General features: G+C 44.0%; 1 protein-coding gene across 8 annotated transcripts in view; it reads left to right on the plus strand.

Moving 5' to 3' along the window:
- The window catches only part of PTPN13 (protein tyrosine phosphatase non-receptor type 13), a 171,734-nt gene that overhangs the window by 77,239 nt on the left and 81,700 nt on the right, over positions 1-12,795 (plus strand). The window lies entirely within an intron of this gene.

Raw genomic sequence — 12,795 nt, forward strand, 5'->3', positions numbered from 1 at the left:
TGGTGAACCTATGGCACGAGTGCCAGAGGTGACACGCAGTGCCCTCTCTGATGGTACACAAGCCGTTGCTCCAGTTCAGCTCCACCACGTATGCACGTGCACCTCCCGCCAGCCAGGTGGTCTTCGGTTCTCTGCCGTAAATGGGGGGGGGCGGGGCGTGTACGGGGGCGCACATGCATGCACGGGGGTGCACGTGGGCATGCACGAGCGTGTGGGAGGGGCACGGGCAGCGAGCCGCACACGCATTGCATTTTGGGGGTTCGGACATGTGTGCATGCTTTTTCTGGACTCGGCCTGGAAAAGGCTAGCCATCACTGGTATAGGTCATTATAGAATACAATATCATTATTGAATAATGAGTGGCTTCAAGCAAGTCCGATTTGTATTCCTAGTATTTAAAACCGATTTCAGATCTTAGTTGTTGTAGAATGAAAAGTAGCGGAAGAGAAGCAGAAGGACCCAGCCTTTTTCTATTATGCACAGTCTCTATAATGTAGAAGGTTCATTGCTTCTTGCTATCCAGTCTTTAATTGAAGATATATATTATTTGCCTATGAGAGATATGCAAATGGTTTGCTTTGGGCAGTAAAGAGAAAGAAGAAAAACGGGAGCCATAATGCGATTGGACTAGGAATGAGAGATGCCAGTTCAGGTCCATCCTCAATCTCCATCATGTCCAATATCTGATGTTCCAATATCTCAGTGGCTGCCACAAAGAAAAGGGAGCGAAGCTATTCTCCAAAGCACCTGAGGGCAGAACAAGAAGCAATGGATGGAAACTAATCAAGGAGAGAAGCAACTTAGAACTAAGGAGAAATTTCCTGACAGTTAGAACAATTAATCAGTGGAACAACTTGCCTCCAGAAGTTTTGAATGCTCCAACACTGGAAGTTTTTAAGAAGAGGTTGGATAACCATTTGTCTGAAGTGGTGCAGGGTTTCCTGCCTAAGCAGGGGGTTGGACTAGAAGACCTCCAAGGTCCCTTCCAACTCTGTTATTCTATTCTACAGCACTAGATTGGTTTCTAGCCTGCCGCAGGAAAGTATGACTTTCTTTCAGAACTCCAGGCGGAAGATTCTCCCATTTCACAGACAAATGTGTTATATTTCCCAACTTTTTCGCAGTTAAGAAATGTGTCTCGCCATCTCCCCTGCGTTAGCTTTGCTCAGACTTGATGTGCTCCTCGTTCCATCAGTCTGAGGTAGAGACTAAGGCAGAAATATTTGTGACTCATTCCCTAAGAAATGTGTGGGAGAGCAAGGATTTGTCTACAACAGAATAAAGAACATTTATTTAGCCCACTTCCCTTCCTCTCAACCCCTACAATGAATGCCCTTGCCAGATACACAAATGAAATACATGCCTGGAATGTGGAGGGCATGCACAGTAGCCACGGATCACCTGTCCCAAATATTAGACGGAAAACTAGGAACGATCTACGATAATAGATCTGTCACAGCTTATTCACTCAGTTGGTTGTGAGCTTCTCTTCAAATCCGCAGTGCTTTCAGGCTTCTGCTGTCAGGACTGTCTTTGCATTTGGACCTTGTGGTTGGCAATTTTGGGTTCCAAGCCAAGTCAAAATAAAGTAAGATCCTAATTATGAATGCACGCTCAGTGCTGCATGCAGTGTTGTTCCTAAACACTTTTGAGTACCCAATGCAATTTACATCCGTTGCTAAGGTGCTTCTGCAATGAGGCTTTGTTTCTAGGGCCCCTTTGTAAACAAGACCATTACCAATCTGAATTTTGTACCATGTTCCCAGATCATGTGACGCTATAGGATTTCCCCCCTTCTCTTCATGAAGTGAGCTGGTTAACTTCCAGTTCGGCTAACGCTCTTAAGGAAACACCTTAGAAATAGTTTGGCAGCAATTCCTGTGGAGCGGTGGGGTAGGTCTTTTGTACAGGTAGCCCTCGACTTACGACCACGATTGAGCCCCAAATTTATGTTTTGCTAAGCGAGACATTCGTTAAGTGAGTTTTGCCCCCATTTTACAATCTTTCTTGTTGTTAAGTGAATCATTGCAGTTGTTAAGTTAGTAACATGGTTGTTAAATGAATCTGGCTTCCCTTTTGAGTTTGCTGGTCAGCCATTGCAACCTGGGACATTGCAGCCATCATAAATGTGAGTCAGTTTTGATCATGTGACCACGGGGATACTGCAACAGTCATAAGTATGAAAAATGGTCCTAAGTTAGTTTTCTCAGTGCTGTTGTAACCATGAACAATCTCTGAACGAACTGTTGTAAGTCGAGGACTATGTGTATTGGTAAAAGTTCCTACTTCCTCCTATGATTTCCACAATCCATTGTCCTGAAGTCATGGGTCGGTAGCATGTTTCCACCATTTCCCCCACGCTTTCAGAGACTTTAGGAATGGGCCTCTGCATGGTCCTGCAAAAACAACACAGGAAGGTGTCAGCAAGGACAGAGGAGAAGTTGTATGCTAGTTGTTGCCTTGGTTTTTTTTGCTCCCTCAGTGGGCGGCAGAGTAGAGTTTCTGTTCTCTTTCTCGGTTCTTCTCAGCCCTAGAGAGGGGTAGTGAAGAGGCTCAGAGAACATTGCAAAGGCGCTACCGAGTGAGAAGTCAACATCAACAATTATGTGGACGTGACATAGACCTCATTACTGAAAGGATGTTAGATCCAGGGTTCCGATATCTCAGGGGTTGCCACAAAGAAGAAAGAGTCAAGCTATTCTCCAAAGCACCTGAAAGCAGGACAAGAAGCAATAGATGGAAACTAATCAAGGAGAGAAGCAATTTAGAACTAAGGAGAAATTTCCTGACAGTTAGTAAAATCAGTGGAACAACTTGCCTCCAGAGGTTGTGAATCCTCCAACACTGGAAGTTTTTAAGAAGAGATTGGACAACCGTTTGTCTGAAATGGTATAGGGCTTCCTGCCTGAGCAGAGGGCTGGACTAGAATCGTGATGGCAAACCTATGGCACGCGTGCCCGAAGTGGCACGCAGAGCCATGTCGCCTGGCATGCCAGCCCTAGCCCAGTTCCACCGCGCAAGCATGCACGCCTCCCGCTGACCAGCTGGTCTTTGGGTCTCTTCTACTCATGCGCGGGGGGCGGGGCACATGCGGGGGATGCGTGTCCATATGCAAGGAGGGAGCATGCACGGGGGGCACTTGCATTGCATTTTGGGAGTTTGCGCACGTGGAAGGCCTACTGCACCAACCTGGAAGCCAAAACAGGGCGCGGGGGCCAGAGGGGGCCTGGGGCGCATGCATGGGGAACACACACACATTCAAGGGGACACTTGTGCATGTGCGGGGGAGGGGCGCATGCGCAGGGGGCTCGCATTCCATTTTGGGGTTCCGGGCACATGCATGTGCATTCATGCATATGCGCGCTTTGGGCACTCGGCACCAAAAAGGTTAACCATCACTGGACTAGAAGATCTCCAAGGTCCCTTCCAACTCTGTTATTCTATTCTATTCTATTCTATTCTATTCTATTCTATTCTATTCTATTCTATTCTATTCTATTCTATTCCATTCCATTCCATTCCATTCCACTCCACTCCACTCCACTCCACTCCACTCCACTCCACTCCACGAAATTTTGATCATATGACCCGGTTGCAATAGTGGTAAGTGTGAGACCTTGTTGTAAGTTTCTTTTTCAGTGCCGTTGTAACTTCAAAAGGCCGCTAAACAAACGGTTGTAAGTCAAAAACCACCTGTACCAACTTTACAAATTAACTTCAGTAAAATAAGCAAAATCCCCTTTTAAATATCATACTCAAGATTAAAGCCAAATCAAGCAGCGCTAAAAGTTCCTTTCGAGTTGCTGCAGTAAGTTTTTGAACTCTTTTTAAAGAGAATTGTCCTTGATTGGTACAAGCCAAATAAAACAGAAAGAACCAAACTGAGACAGAGGTGGGTGTGGAAAAAGAAAACAACATGTCTGTTTTCGAGGCTTGTGACTCCTTTTAGAGAAAACTGTATGGTGGGGTGGGAGGTTGCATTGTGTAAAAAACAGGAGTATTATCAGTGTGGTAAATTTCAAGTTGTTGAAATCTCCTGTGCCAACATAAATAGCTTTAAGCAAAGGAGACTGCAGGGGTGTATTTTTCCCCCTAACATGCTGTACCTTCTTCTGTTATAAATCTCCCCACCCTTTATCCACCCACAGGAAACTGACATATTGGCTGCAACGTTTATTCCAGTTCTTAATCATTTCTTTGCCATCCAGCTTCAAGTCGACTACAGCAGATGGCTTATGTTCCTTCTGTCATACCTTAAAACAGAAGGTTATTTCTTTCTTGCTCCCGTTCACCATAATCTGAGATAAGATCAGCTAATCAGAAATGCTAATGTTCTAGTCTAAATCACCGTATAATATTCACCATACCCCCTTGGCCTCAACTGGTTTAATAATCCCACGAAGGCCGCTGTGCGAAAACAACTTTACAAGCTATATTGGAAAAATCGAGTAATAGGGGAGGGAAAAATTGAAACCAAACAAATTAGTTTGGAATTGTGTGGAATATATCCCCCAGCTGTTAGCCATTTGCAAATTCATGAAAAAAACGACACTCAAGCAATATATTTTATTTTTAAATTTAGCTTATTCAGGCGTGCCTTCAGCGTTACATGTACCGTGTTTCTCCAAAAAGAAGGCTGGGTCTTATTTTCTTTTGACCCCTGAAAAAATGGCTAGTACTTCTTTTTAGAGGGTTCTAATTATTGACTCATCTCGCGGTGGTGGCACCGACAGCCCCACCCAGCAGGAGCCCGCTGCTGGCCTACTTCTTCTGCGGCCGCTTGCCGCCACTCACACGCATTGTCCTGGCCTTCATTTTGCATTCAAATGCCTGCCGGAAGGCATCTGCAGCTGATAACAGAGCTCTGGGTTATCAGCTGCAGATGCCTTCCTGCAGGCATCTGAAAGTGAAACAGAGGCCAGGGCGATGTGTATGAGTGGCGGCAAGCGGCCGCAGAAGAAGTGGCTGCAGAAGAAGGCGAAGCAGGTGTCGGGGTGTGCAGGGCCTGGTAAATAGGGCAGCTCCACCACCCCCATCCGCACCCTAGCTTATTTTTTACCTGTGTGCCTTGCCCCACCCCCTGCACCCCGGGGTGGGTGGGGTCTTAATTAGAACTAATTTTGTGGGTGGGGCTTAATTTGATCGCATGCACTCAAAAACGTGATAGGGCTTCTTTTCAGGGTGGGTCGTCTTTGGAGAAACACGGTAATTCATACAAATACGTATTATGATATTTGTTCATTTCAGGCTCAAGACATCTCAGGCCATATGTGAAATGGAAAGATTAGTTATACATGTATACATAAAATATTAGATGCAATCCCTTGACTCGCTATAGGTTTTTTTAAAGCCAGTTTTCAGGAGGGGGAGGCGGTTAAATGAGAAGGCCGATAAAAATGTACAAATCAAATTGTATGATGTAAAGTCTTTCTTACAGTTCATTTTTCAGGTTAAACTGAGGCTCTTTCCTTAACAAGGCATTTTGTCCACCTTTATACAATTCAGATATATTATCAGATATAGCTAATGAGGTCCAAAACGTGGCGAATGTTTTAAAATATTTATTTATTTAGCTTGCACGACTGATTTGGGCAATCCATGCAGATATATTAATGTAACGTGCTAATATTAAGTATGCCACTCTAAAATGCAAAGCCCCAACTGGCAAGGTCTGTTCTGCCTTAGTGTAATGGGCTGTGAGAATAACTTGGGAGACAGGAGGAAGATCTGTAGCCAAGGCAATGGTGAGACAAGTGATATCTGAACCCACAGAAAGCATTGCCATGGAGGAGAGTCTCAGAAGGGATCCTCCCAAGTTCTCCAGATATTAAGGACAACGGAGGGAAAAAGTGCTTTCAAAGTTGCGCAATAAAGATAGTGTTAATACTCATGGTGTTTTTTTATATCTAGACTATCTCAAAGGACTTCTATTTATTTATTTGGCGTGTGGCATCTACATAGGTCATGCAATGACTGATATACAAATTTAGTTTAAATAAGGCGTCGGCAAATTTTTATATATATATATATATATATATATATATATATATATATATATATATATATATATATATATATATATATATATATATATATATATATATATATATATATATATATATAAAAGATGTGAGGACAATACAATATAAGAGATTAAAATATTAAATGAAGATAAACCATAATAAAATTACCATAATATGGAGCCATAGAATTGCAATGGGATGGGTGTTATTCGCTATCTAAGGAAGATAACCATCTAATTCAGGGGTGTCAAACTCAATTTCATTGAGGGCGGCATCAGGGTTGTGTTTGACTTCAGGGGGCCGGGGTGGGTGTGGCCAGGATGGGTGTGGCCACCTTGATGTCACTTGTGTTGGGGGCGCTTGTGGGGGCCCAAGCGCTCTGCCAGCAAAAACGGGCTCACGAGCTCCATTTTCGGCTAGACGGCCTCTTGCACCCCGCTGCCAGAGGCCCTCTCAAGCTCTGTTTTTGCTGGCAGAGGCACTGTAGGCCGGTCTTTGCTGTTTCCAGGGCAGCCTGTGGGCCAGATATAAGCACCCCGTGGGCCGGATTTGGCCCACGGGCCTTGAGTTTGATACCCCTGATCTAATTGCTTCTGGTGTGTCTGCGATGACAAAGAGCTCAAAGGGCCGACCCCCAGTGATAGAATGAGCTAATGGTTTCTTCTTATAGTTTTAATACAGAATAAACTAATCATATGTTTGATGCATTCCCCCCTCCCCACCACTGTGCATCTCTCCCTACAACTATTAGCTGCTTTCCTTAATGCATACTGTGTTGGGAATAGACAGAGTACTTAGAATAGCTATTCACCAAATTGCCCAACTAACAGATCAGAGGTGCAGAGCAGCAGAGGTGGTCTGTGCTTGTTGCCAAACATTCAACAATTTTAGTGCTCTTCCGAAATGGCACTAAACCCATGTTCAAAAAGAGCAAAGCTGACAGGTTACAAGCACAGAAAGGATATGTTCTGACCTAGGCTCCCTTAAAAAGCAGGAAGCAGGGTCCCCAGCAAAACCTCTTTTATATACACAACTGTGAATTACTTTCATTCACAGTCAGCAAGGCCTGCCCAAACAGTTTTTCAAAGGAATATTTATAAACACAGACCTTATCTCACTTGGAAGGCTGCCAGGTAACTAATTTCCAAACGCAGTACAAGGCAAAACTTGGCACAGTCTCTCCGAGTCACATAATAAAGAAATTGTTTCCTGCAAAAGCCCACTCCCCGTTTACTCCTCTTTTGTTTCCTACGGGAGGAGCCAATTACCTCCAAGGTGTGGCTTTACTCCCAAGTCAACCCTGCTTTCTGAGTTGTTCTTGTCTTCTGGCAGCTCTGCGCATGCGCACACTGGGAACAGGCTCCAGCTGTTCCTCTGCCTCACTGCTGTCTAGCTCCCTCTCTGCCTCCGATGCAGAGCCCTCGTCCGAGCTTTCCCTAGCCCCCAGGACTGGCCCGTATTGCTCCCCAACCTCCACTGTCCAACTCTGCTGCCAGGTCTGCTGGCCGCCGGCAGGGCCCACAACAGAATGCTGGTGAAGCTGGATGGTAGTAGTGGCACAGTTTGAGCTTTCTCTGCCTTCAGTTATAGTCGCAAGAGAATTACAGTGCTGAGTAACTGTGGCTAGTAACACCAAGAAGTAGCCTAGGGAGTTGGCAGAGTGGTGTCTTCCCCCTCAAATAGAAATGCAGCCGCACAAAATACCTCGGCAGCAGAAGCAGCAGGAAACCTATATCGTACAGGTAGTCCTCGACTTAAAACAGTCCATTTAGTGACTGAAGTTACACTGATTGAAAAACCTACGACTGTTTTTCACACGATCATTGCAACATCCCCATGGTTATGTATATTTATGATGGCTGCAGTGTCCTGAGGTCATGTGGTCAGCTTTTGTGGCCTTCTGATAAGCAAAGTCAACGGGGAAGCCAGATTTGTTGTGGTCCGCCAGCAGCCTGCAGAGCTGGCAGCGGAGTCGGACAGCGATGAGGCTGAGGAAGAACATGGGCCTGTCCTGGAGGCTGGGGAAGGCCCAGATGAGGGCTCTGCGTCAGAGGCAGAGATGGGGCCAGGGCCATCAGGGAGTGAGGTGCGGACTCCAGAGCCTCCAGAGACTGATAGGAGTGAGGCAGAGGAACAGGAGAAGCCTGTTCCTAGTGCATGCATGAGAAGAGCTGCCAGAAGGCAAGAGCAGCTCAAGCAAAGAGGACAACTCGGGAGTGGGGCCAAGAGATGATTGGCCCCTCCCATAAGGCTTAAAACAGACCAGCAACGGCGTTTGGGCTTTGCCAGAAAACAACGTTGATAGCTTCGTCTTCTTCATCTATGTCTTGTATTTATTTTTGTATCTGTGACTTCTGAATGTTTGCCAAGAAAGGCCTTTGGCAGTTTGCCTAATTGGACCAAGATTTGCAATAGGACTGAGGAATTTGTGTTGGGAGGAATTTGCTTTAATTTACTTGGACGATGCTGGGAATGAAGTAATTCTCAGCTGTTCGAATAAAGTTTGTTTTTTCACTGGCTGATTTTCCTACTACTTACTTGGGCCTGGGTCACAACAAGATTCACTTAACAACTGTGTTACTAACTTAACAACTGCAGTGATTCACTTAACAGAAAAAAGGTGAGAAAGATCGTAAAATGGGGCAAAATTTACTTAACAACTGTCTCACTTAGCAACAGGAATTTTGGGCTCAGCTATGATCGTAAATTGAGGACTACCTGTATTGCACTCACTGATGGCAGAACCAGCAGTATATAGCTGGCAGAACCTGGCTCTATTTCTCAATTTAAAACCTTCTTGAAGCATAAGACTAGCACTTTCTTTACAACCAATCCTTTTTTCCCCAAGCAGAAGTTTAGAAGTTTTTTTTCAAAAAAATGCTAAATCCGTATTTGAAATGCTGGCTTAGCACTATTCCAGAAGAGCGTTAAATCTACCTCCATAAGAAGACTGTGTAAGACCTGACAAGCACTTGGTCAGTCATTACACTGTCAAAAGCCTCTGTGGAAACTCCTGGAGCCAAAGCCAAAATAACTATTGAGGCCAGATCTCAAATCTTTGACTTCATCATCAACCACATCACAAGCAAAGCAACGATAGATCATGTCCACAGCTAAGATCCTGCTGGGGAAAAAGGAAAAACACAACTTTAAAACCTAAGGAAGATTTTAAATTGCCTCAAATGTGATGAACTGAGGGCAAAATCTGGGTTAAAAGACATGGCATAAAATGATTACTGAGCATTTTTGTGCTGTGGTTGGAGGGGCATAATTATCTTTTCACTCTAATATCCTCCCTTTTTCTTCAAATCTGAGGAAACAGGCCCTTAACCATCATAACTTAACATGTCACTCCTTTATTTAATCTGTCAGGTTAAAATGCTGAACCCTGGATGTGTATAAAGTTGAGAAAATCTGAACATGCAGATTTTTTTTCCGCAACAGAGTAAAGTTATATGCCCAGAGCAGGGGTATCAAACTTAAGGCCCTCAGGCCGGATTTCGCCTGCGGGTTGCTTATATCTGGCCCAGGGGGCTATCCTGGAAATAGCAAATGACCGGCTTGCAGTGCCTCTACCAGTGAAAATGGAGCTCTGGAGGGCACATGCAGCCCTCCCGGGCTCTGTTTTCGCTAGCAGAGGGCTGCAAGAGGCCATTGTGGCTAAAAATGGAGCCTGAGAGGGCCGCACGCAGCCCTCCCGGGCTCCGTTTTCACTGGCAGAGGGCTGCAGGAAGATCCACCCATCCCCGCCCGGGCCACCACAGGTGCCCCCAATACAAGTGATGTCAAACTGGCCATGCCCACCCTGGTCATGCCAACCTCAGCCGTTCCCATCCGGCCCCCTGAAATCAAACACCACCCTGATGCGGCCCTCAATGAAATTGAGTTTGATAATCCTGGCCCAGAGTGATTGATTTTTAAAAAAAAAAAAATTATTATTATGGTTTGCTGCACTGTCAGCTAGATGTTCCAACCAGATTCGGCATTTTTATCCACCTGTTGAATCCTTCTTAATATTCTGGGATAGGCAGATGTTTTTTGATGGTGATAAAGGTATGGCCTGCAGGATGTAAGCTGTTCCAAGTAAAACTGCTTTTTCCAATTGATCGATGATCATTTCGTTAATGCTGATGGCATTCAAATCAGGGGTGGGTTCTACTTACCTTTACTACCGGTTCGCATCACATACGCAATCTCCTATGATGATGTCCAGGTCAGTGGGCGGAGCCTTCCGCTGGTTTTACTACCGGTTCTTGCGAACCGGTCCGAACCAGGGGAAACCCACCACTGGTTCAAATGGTGCCCGAGATTGTTTGGGATTGCACCCAAGGCACCTATTACTATTGGTACTGTCTTTGCTTTCTTTTGTCACAGTCATTCTACTTCTGTTTTCAGGTCTTTTTATTTTTCTCCAGTTCTTTCTCTCCTACTCTATATACAAACATGAAATCACAACTGCCAGGTCTTGCAGTTGGTGTTGGCCTTCGAAAACATCAAATTCTTCCCAAGAAACTAGGATGTTGTAATGAATTGGCGTAACATATGTGCAGATCCAATTAGTGTGAACTATTATTATGGTAGGTCATATAGTCAGCCAGATATTTAGACTGGATTTGGCATTTTTGTCCACCTATCAAGTCCTTCCCAAGGATCTGGGATAGGCAGGTATTGTTATTTAATAGTGTGAAAAGTACCGTTGCAGGGTGTAATATGTTCTAAGTAAAGTTGCCTTTTGCAATTGACTGGTTTTGTCGATGCCAACGGTGTTCAGGTAGTGCTCCAGTTGTTTTAGGATAATACACCTATTACTATTGATACTATCTTTGTTTTCTATTAGATGGATGGATGGATGGATGGATGGATGGATAGATGATAGATAGATAGATAGATAGATAGATAGATAGATAGATAGATAGATAGATAGATAGATAGATAGATAGATAGATAGAAGATAGAATGAATTCTTTACTGGCCAAGTGTGATTGGACACCCAAGGAATTTGTCTTGGTGCATACGCTCTTGGTGTACATAAAAGAAAAGATACATTCGTCAAGAATCATAAGGTACAACACTTAATGATAGTCATAGGGAAACAGTCAATATAAATCTTAAGGATGCCAGCAACAAGGTTACAGTCATGCAGTCATAAGTGGAAGGAGATAGGTGATGGGAATGATGAGAAGATTAATAGTAGTGCAGACTTAGTAAATACTTTGACAGTGTTGAGGGAATTATTTGTTTAGCAGAGTGATGGCATTTGGGAAAAACTTGTTCTTGTGTCTAGTTGTTCTGTGGTGCAGTGCTCTATAGCGTCGTTTTGAGGGTAGGAGTTGAAACAGTTTGTGTCCAGGATGTGAGGGGTCTTGCCACAGTTGTCCTATTTCTGTTTGGAGGCCTTTGTATTTTGTGATTTTCTCCAGTTTTTTTCTCTTCTGCTGTCTCCAGGTTCTGCAATGTCTACTAACCAGACATTTTTTTTTTGTCTATTATTATTGTTTGTCCACCCAATTGTTGGGAAACTGCTAGCTAGGCTGGAATGAGGGGTCAAATGGGGGCCCAGCTTGGAATCGTTGCACAGCCACAAGTGACATATGCTTTATCTTCCCCAAGATCCATGAAACCTTACTTAGGTGTTTCCAGGGAAACAGGGCCTGGTGAGATTCTTGTAACATAAGTAGAGGCAATAAACATGCTTATTCTATCTGTTTATGTCTGGCACCGTTTGCTTGCTTGCCCCTGACACAAATAATAATACTATTAGGTTGTGGGGTAAAATAATCAATGTAAGAAATATAGGATATTGTATGAGGTAAATTTTGGTTAATGGCAACGTGCTGAAGAATCTTCTGCTTAAAATATTTCTGTCCCCAAAGCAATTGGTCTCTGGGATATTTCATTCTGTAGGTTAGATTTGTACCTTGCTATTCTGATGTTTTGTCTTTCTGCTTTCAAAACCTTTGCTTCACTTTTTATTCTGCATTACCTAATACATTCCTTAGCCTTGGTAGTAACAGTATATGCAACAACGCTTCAGTAAGTACAAGAGACAAATATTTCTTCTGCATATATTCATTTTCAAGCTGAGTGGTAATCATGCCAGCACCAAGTTAATAAGTAACTCCTGTATTCTGATTTAAGAAGGCAAACCAAGAAGTTCGGGAGTTGAGTTGCATTTGTAGGATGACCTAAAACCTTAATTAAGTAAAGAAAGGCTTTTGAGAGATTCTTAGAAGTTAAAATTAAAATTCACATTTAAATAGAAGGAATTTACGTATATTAATTAGCTTACAACCACAGAGTGGTTCTCCTCCTCCTCCTCCTCCAGTAGCTATCATAGGTAAAGGTAAAGGTAAAGGTTCCCCCGCACATATGTGCTAGTCGTTCCCGACTCTAGGGGGCGGTGCTCATCTCCGTTTCAAAGCCGAAGAGCCAGCACTGTCCAAAGACATCTCTGTGGTCATGTGGCCGGCATGACTAAATGTCCCACCAAAGGTGGTCCCTATTTTTCTACTTGCATTTTTTACATGCTTTCGAACTGCTAGGTTGGCAGAAGCTGGGACAAGTAACGGGAGCTCACCCCGTTACGTGGCACTAGGAATTCTAACCGCTGAACTGTTGACCTTTCGATCGACAAGCTCAGCATCTTAGCCACTGAGTCACCACGTCCCTTAGAGTTAATAGCCATCATAACAGCAGATAATTAGTTGCATTTCTAGTTCAACTCTGCATATACATGCGTTGCAGTGAGAAAAGCCACACATACAGCAATGGA

This window comes from Pantherophis guttatus, chromosome 8 (genome assembly GCF_059756535.1).
Source record: "Pantherophis guttatus breed Tessera chromosome 8, ASM5975653v1, whole genome shotgun sequence".
NCBI classification, from domain to species: domain Eukaryota; kingdom Metazoa; phylum Chordata; class Lepidosauria; order Squamata; family Colubridae; genus Pantherophis; species Pantherophis guttatus.